This window comes from Chelonoidis abingdonii, chromosome 1 (genome assembly GCF_003597395.2).
Source record: "Chelonoidis abingdonii isolate Lonesome George chromosome 1, CheloAbing_2.0, whole genome shotgun sequence".
NCBI lineage: Eukaryota > Metazoa > Chordata > Testudines > Testudinidae > Chelonoidis > Chelonoidis abingdonii.
This window is the reverse complement of record NC_133769.1, coordinates 77,794,580-77,803,077: the sequence shown is the minus strand read 5'-3', so window position 1 is coordinate 77,803,077 and position 8,498 is coordinate 77,794,580.

Sequence of the window (8,498 nt, the reverse complement as noted above, 5' to 3'; positions counted from 1 at the left end):
TTTCTCATGAGTCTCACAGTGTTTCTTAAAGCTCAGGTTCACAAAGTCATGTGGTGACTAGAGAAGTTTGGAAATATTCTGACAAAACAGGGTTTCATCTGAAAATTTTGATTTGCCATGTATGAAATGTTTCGCAGACATATCGGATTTGAAGAACTTCCAAACTTCCACCAAAAATCTTCATGGTTTCCTGCCAGCTCACCTGGTGGGCTGCAAGGAGCCCGTGCCTCTAGGGGCCACAGCTGCAGTGCAGCTGCATAACACAAACTGCCAAAGGTCAGGAACCCCAGGGCTTCCAGGATCCCTGCTTGGAAACAGGAAGTCTTACAGTGCTGGAAGCCTTGGAAGTCTAGGCTTGAGCTCGTGCTCTCAGGGCTTCCAGGATCCCTGCTGCATGGCTGGAGTTGAGGTTTCTAGGCTCCTTTCTCCATGATGAGGGACTCTCTGGGCTGATCTCAACTCTGGGGACTCTCCTGGAATTGGGAGCAGCCCAAGAAATCTCTGGCTGTCAGGATAGAAAAGGGGTTCCTGGAAGGCAGGGCAGCCAGCTGCTCTGTTTTATTTTGAAAAAAATCAAACAGAAATAATTCAACGTTGCTTAAACAAAAACTTTCAGAATGTCCTTGTGATGAAAAATGTCAGCATTTTCAGTTTTCATTCTGGATTGGAATGAAAACTTCTTTGAAATATCTGAATTTCCCAAAGAACAGAAATTCTGACGTTTCAATCAGCTCAGGGGGTGACATCTGAATCTCAGATTTCCGGGGGAGCAGAAGGAGAGTAAGTTTCCAGTCTTCATGGTTGCAGAGAAAAGCTTGAAAATGTGAACTCTACAGACTCAAAAACCAATAGGCAAATAAAAACGGTATCGTTAAAATCACATGATTTTTAGTCAGTCTCATGATTTTGGGGGGCTTGACTCTGATTTTGACTGCCTGCGGTTAGCAATACTGCAGTTTCTATAGGCAATGAAATCAGAGTGCTGCTGCCTTTCTGAACATACAAGACTTCTGTAAATATTTGTGGTAATATGAGTCCCTGAAACATAAACCCTTGTATCAGAGGCCCGATATGAAACGTGAGGCCTGAACTAAAGCAATGGTCAAGACTTTGCTAACATAAAGCAAAGTTGAGCTGTGAGCCAGAGGCGGGCTCTGCTCACACAAGCTGGCAAGAAGAAGGCTGATGTTGCAAATATACACATACCTAAAAGGTACTAATCACTGGTAACATAAACATGTGCCAGGATGGTACCAGAACATTCCAGTACTAGCACATTCCACATAGATAACAAGGAACATGCTGACCCATCCCAAAGACAGGGAGAGGAGGGTAATATGATGGATAGATTGTTTTGTTCCAACCAACATGTACAAGGTGCCCTAACATGTAGAGGAGTTGCACCTCTATACATCGAGAGTGATGTGTAAGTTGTTTGTACCTGTGTATAAAAATGTACCCCTGAACGTTTATCTTTGTCTGGCCTAGGGGGCTGTGGAGAATCCCGCCATGGACTGAGCCAGGGGGCATGTATTCGTAGTATGGCCTGTAGAGTCTGTGGGAAACTATTACTTTGCTTTGTTTGACAATAAGCCTAGTCAGGTGCCTTCGTACCTTATTGGAGTTTGTGGTCATTGGGGATTCTCTCAGGGTCTGCTGTGCCAGCTATCTGCACAGAGCTGGGGCAGCACACAGAGGGAACACACACATGCAGTCAACTATCATAATCATTGAACGGAGCAGAGCACCACACTGGTGATAACATTGACTTAGTGGGTAAAATTTTCAAAAGTACCTAAGGGGTTTATAAGCCTAACTCTCACTGGAAGTCAATGGAACTTAAATTCTTAAAAGTTTAAATCACTTTTGAAAATGAGATTTATTCGCCTAAATTACTTCAGAACTTTTGAAAATTTTACTTACTATTTTCATGGCCTGAGGCTATCCAGTCAAAACCATGGTATTATATCAATATCAAGACACTTCAAAACTGCAACTTGGTCAAAAGAACTGCCCCTCAAACTGAAACATTATTTCAACAGATTCATTTAAATGTACAGGGAACAAAGAGGGAATAAAGGAACATCAGTCATATAAAAACTGCATGTACTACATATAAAAACTTACTTCAGCCAGCTACAGCAGATATAGAAGAGTTAAATGGGATAATAGTGGATCATTGTTGATATCAAATGCAGTAGGAGTGTTTCTAGTATTACACTTGAATCTGCCCCCCCAGTGGAGCATCTGTGTATTTGCTGCTGCATGCTTTACACTCAGGCCTGGTCTACACTGGGGGGGATTGATCTAAGTTACGCAACTTCAGCTCCGTGAATAATGGAGCTGAAGTCCACGTACTTAGATCAACTTACTGTGGTGTCTTCACCACGGTGAGTCGACTGCTGCCACTCCCCCGTCAACTCTGCCTGCGCAGAGCTGGAGTACAGGAGTTGACAGGAGAGTGCTTGGGGATCAATTTATCGCGTCTAGACTACTTAGACACAGATTTATCTAATGTAGAAATAATTTGTTGAATATGATTTAAGAACTTATTCTTACTTTAGTATTTATGAAATAATGTGTAATCACATCATTAAAGGTGTAACCCTTCTGCCCCTCTGAGTTGGCAGCAACAAGGGCCGGGTTCAGTATCCAGGGGTTCCGTTTCAATAACACAGTGCCAAACCAGCTCGAGCCCCCACCCAGTGACCTGGGAAAATCTTATACACACCCCTAGGCGCCTCGAAGAGGCAATACTTCCCCTCTCGCAAGCACAGAGTCTCGGTGTAGCAGAAAAGGTTTAATTACATGAGATAAACAACAAGCATTAAATTGGGAAAACACCTCAACTAGAGTTCATAGACCAAACCATGAGCAAAGACCCACCCCAGGAAATTGGGCCGTGTCCTTTTCCCTGGGCTCTTGAGTCCAGCAACCCCCCAAATCACCCACAGTCCCAAAAGTCCCACAATCCAAAAGTCTCTGTCCTGGGTCAGTGCAGCCCCAAAGTTCGAGAGTCTATCTGCAGAGGTCCCTCCCCCAGCCTGGGTAGAAAGGGGCACCTTACGTGGTCCGGGCCAACTGCCCTGCCTCTCCGTGGGTTCTGCTTCCGCCTTCTCCACGAACTGCTTCCACTTTACCAGCCACTCCACTCTGCTCCTCCAGCCGTCCTCACAAACTGCTCCGCTCCACCAGCTGCTCTGCTCCACCAGCTGTCCCGTGAGCTGCTCCAGTTGTCCCTGCAAACTGCTCGGCTCCGCTCACTCTGTGGGCCGCTCCACCCGTCCCACAGCTACTCCGCTCTGCCAGCCGCTCTGCCGCCCACCAGCTGTCCTGTGATCCGCTCCAGCTATCCCAACAAACTGCTCCATTCCACTCTGCCAGCTGCTCTGTTCCGCAGTATAGCTTCAGGCTCCCCCACTAGTTAGCACAGTACTCAGTGCTCTCAGCTCAGTAATTCCAGCTCTTTAGTGATTTCAACTCTTAGTGATCTCAGCTCATAGTAGGGGAGCCCCAGTGCTAGTGCACCATTAGCCCAAAGTGAGTTCAACTCAGTAACCTGTATCCAGATTCTTAACGGAATAAAAAAATCAACTCTGACATTCTACAGTGGAGAGAGGAGTAGGTAGAACTGGTGCTTCTGGCTCCACAAGGAGCCTACACCACTAGACACAAATACCTGTCCCCAGCCTTTCTCAATTCACTGGGTTTTGGAACCCACGTCCCTTGTCTAGCAAGTACCACCCAACTGAGGTTGAGTCATTTCTGTCACAAAGGAGTCCCACAGCTCAGCAACCTGGGATGGGGTAGGTGTGCTTATGCAAATACAATCTCTGAAATTCTTTCCACCAGATGTCAGGGTAGAGCTCATCCTGACTCTGCTTACAAAGACAGTGGGCCAAATTCACCCCTGGTGTAATCCATGATTTGGATCTTTATCATAATGCAGCCACACAAGCACACCATGTTCCGGCTTAACTTTTGCACTTCCTGACTTTAAAGTGTTTCATTGTGGAACTTAACAGTCTCTTAGCATAGTTGTTTGCAGGGATTTTTTTTCCTTAATAGGAAACAGAATGAATGCAAAACATATGCATGTTAATGGAAAAAGATTGAAGAAACAAAGAGCAAACCCATAAAGTAAGAGCTTCAGTCTAGCAGGCCTACATAGTCTGATGCCTTTGACTCACTAGGCTGTAATCCCACACCCTGGTGACATGCCAAGCTGCAGCAAGGGAATCACCCATGGCAGTATAGGAGTAGTGTTCCTTTCACAGAGAGTCAGAGCCCCAACTCCAGAAGTCATGTCCTTGTATTAGAATTTCAGCTTTTATTTAAATAAAATATGTCCAGCCTTCCAGCTTGTGAAGAAAACATAAACTGAGTATAACTGATTCAGCAGCATCTTCCTGAGTCTGAAGACAACTTTACACCTCTGAGTGGTTTAGCATAAGAACATCAAAGTTAACACCAAGAGTTACTGCTCTGGGTTGTCCCACCAACACCAACCCAACATATCTCTATGTGGCAGGAAGAGAAGAGTGCAATGAACCCAGACCACCAATTCAGATGGATAAACCCCAGGTGTTGGAGTATGTACTGCACCAAAGAGGGCTCCGCTGCCCCTGGGGTGGGATGAGGAGGGAAGGGCTGCCATGACACTGTTCTTGCCTCTCTGGGTGGTATCCCAGAGGTAGAAGAGGTTCTTCACAGAGCAATATGCTATGGTGTATGCTGTGGTGTGCCCAGAGCCCCAGATTCCAGTCTTGTGGAGTGATCCATACTGATCTTCGTCGTATACTAAGAAGACTAGTTCCACTTGTGTATCAAATGAGGACTGTACTACCACACACTCAAACCACTGATGCTACAATTCACAAACTTGTCTTCTTTTTGGGCCTGATTGAGACCTAAACATTAAGCCTTCTTTGAAGAAAATCTGGCCAATCCTTCTAAAGTTATGATGGCTTAAAGCCAGCATGTTTGCATCAAAAGTTGTCATTGCTCACAAAAATGTTCTTTAGCTCATGTGCACATTTCCTAATATGTATAACTTTGCTGTTTGATAGCCAAATTCTTTGCAACATAGCAAAGCGGATACTACTCATTAGGAAATAATGACATATCAGGTTTCACGTTTCAAAGTTTTGCCACTTTTAAGCTGTGCCCTTGTTGGCAGGAGACAAGGGAGGGGGAGGGGAGTGGGTTTTTTTTCAAGGTGAAAAATGTGTATTTTCATATACATAATTCCTAAAAAGCTAAACAGTTTTTTCTCTCACTTTCCACCAAGCATGGAAAATGTCAACTCAAATGATCAACATTTAAGGTGAAAGATGCTGATGAAAATTATTTTTCAACCTTAACTAAAGCAAGCACCACAAGTGCTCACTAGAGTACACCCCACACACATTGGACACCACATATGTGGAGATTCCCAGAAATACAGCCCCTAGAAGAGGCAGTATTTCCTAGAATTAAGACATATAAGACCCGCTTAGCAACTTTTCTGACAGTGGAAAGTTAGTTCCAGGAAGTAGAAATTTTTAGAACAGTACTTCTCATCAAACCAGTGAAGGCAAATGATTCACACACCACAACCTTCTTGTAAAGAACTGTTTCTCACACTAATACTAAAAATTAATTTGAAATTGACATTAACTACGGGTGTTGATACATCACAGTGTAGAACTTGTGCTCTCTTGTGTAGTGTTTACCAGTCATGGCACAAATTTGAGTGTAGCTGTCATGTTCCATATGTTAGTTTTGTAATTTCTGCAGTGGGTGTTTGGATCTGCTCTGGACTAGGAACTGAACTAAGATCAAAGAATTCATTTTCACTGGAGAACGCTGATTGGTTTTGAATATTGTCACATATCCAAGGATTACACATTATGGATTCATAACAGTTTTGTTTGCTAAATTCTGCATCTGGATCTCCTAAACTTCATAAAATGCCCCTCCAATGGTAATCTAGCATGTGACTGCTGTTAAGGATATTAACAAATGTACAGCACGCTGTATACTCTTACACATTCGATAAGTGAAGAGCTAATTCTCAAAGGTATTGACCTTTGTTGTCACTCTGAAAATGTCTGCTAGCCAAAGAGAGGTATATATTACGAACATGTGATTTGTCAGAGTTGCACTGAATGCTTGAAAGAAGGTCACTTGCTAAGGTCAGTAAAGTGCAGAATTAAAAGACTACGTTCTGTAGCTTATCTAATTGTTTACTCATCATGTTAAATGATCAGTAGAACACTAGAACTACCTCCCACCTAAATATTTTCATTTGGCCTCAATAATCTCCATAGCAAAGTAACAACAGGCATGTGGGGGGATACCCACGTGGACAAGTGTTCTTATAAAAAAAATATTGACTTTCCTGTTTCTCTGAAAGTATTTCACTGAATGTACGCAGAGGAAGTGATCATACATTAACCCTAAATTTTAAATTTATATTAAGAAAAGTTTGCACGTGATTGAGAACATTTACCTGGTACTGAAAGAGTTTAAGGATTGGAATGTCCATAATGAGATTACAGGGGACTAACACTTTGTACTGCTATATCTCCTTTCGTCCAAGGCTCTGAAAGCACTTTTACACATAATTACTTTCACTTACAACTTCCCTGGGTAGTAGCTGTGTATTATTATCCCCACCTAAGAAGGGGCAAATTGAGGCCCAAAGAGAAATGAGATACACCAAAGTCACACAGGGAGGGCCCAGTCCTATAAACAAAATTCACTTGAGTTCAGTGGCAGCTCTGCATTCAGAGTACTTAGCAGATCATGCCCCACGTCAGCAGTGCAGCTATCCCCACACTATCCTACCAAACTTGAGCTGAATAGTTAAGTCAAGTTAGTCCACACACATTTACCTCTTAGTTGAAACAGCCAGTTAGTGCCATTTGTGACAGTAGTTTTACAGTGAGGATGTATCTCTAAAGGGAAATAGAGTCAGATCACCAGCTCACTTCAGAGAAGATGCAAAACAGCGATCAAGTGATCATTTTTGGTTACGCTTTCTACAAACCTGGGCTGAATTCCACCAAAGCCCAACAGGACATCACCCTGGCCAGAATACAAGATTGGAGGGTGGGGAGGGAAAGAGGTGCTTTTCCAGGCAAGCGGAGGAAATCCAAATGTCTATACCAAGGGGGTTTTGGGGTGGCTGGTGGTTGAAGAGCATATCCTGAGTGAAGAAATTGAGTGAGATACCCAGGTAGTCAGAACAAGTCTGCCCTGCCAAGGAATTTGACTGACAAGCTGCAGTACTTTATATATGAAATAGTTTCAAGCATCACCTTCCAGGAGTGAAAGAAAATTAAGGCGAATATTAACAGTGTACTGTGTTAGGTTGCTGAGAATTGCCATCAGCAGAGTCCTCCATCCATCCTCTTATCCTCCTCCTGCTTGTAATGGACAGGTTGCTGCAAATGGACAGAGCAAGAGAAACAGACACTGAGGACAAAAGGACCTTTGCCACATCTTGTGGCCCCTGGGATTTAGAATCTATGCTGTCTCCTATAGGACAATGATGTGGGACAATGTTTTGATAGGCTAGGTATAAATATATATAATCAGATTGGCGTGACTGGGTTATTAAAGGACAATATATTTATAAATATGTGTTCATGTTTGCCAGACCTGCAGTCCTATAAATATTTTGTTAACATTTACTACAATGATACTCTGAAAGAGCTACTAATGATGTGTGTAATTCCCCCCCCCCCATGCATCCGTGTGACTGGGGGCAGGGACAGGCACAGGAAAGGGGGGTTATGGGAATTCCATAGCTTCCACCCCCAAACAAAGCTAAACACATCCTACTAGCATGCAATATCCTCCATAACAATAATTTTATTGGTCATAACCAAGAAATCCCTCCTTTTTTTAAGACTATAATTTCCTACAACACTAACAAAGATAGTGGACAGCACTTATCACACACAGATCTGATCCCTGGCTGTGTACCACTCCCTTCCCAGGCTGTTACACAGGTCTTGCTCCAAACAGGCCCTCGGATAATTGCCTCTGTATGGCCATTTGCCTGTCTGTCCACATGGGCTTACCCTAAGCTTCCAGTTCCCAGTTTCATACTGGGTCCACGGGCTCTCCTCCACTGCTATTCCCCCTTCCTTCACTCTGTAAACAAGACCTCCCTCATACAAGATGGTGACCTCTGTGCTGAGGGTGGTGGCAAGTGGGTCCAACTCATCACAGGAAGAGTAACTTGTCAGTGCAGTGGCCAACCTGCTGCTCCCTTCATTTGCTTTTTCATCCAGCTGCTTCAGGTGCTTCATACACTCCCAGCCCTACATAACAGGCTGGTGGGTGCCCAGCTCTGCCTGCCTCTTTGAGATGGTCTCATAGAGGTGGATGTTGCTGGAGCTGTGGATGCAATCATGATCTTTGGAGTATTCACACCAACAGTTAACTACAACCCTGGGGTGCTTCTCCATCCAGCTAGCAGCATGCTCTGTGGTGGGCCTCTTGTT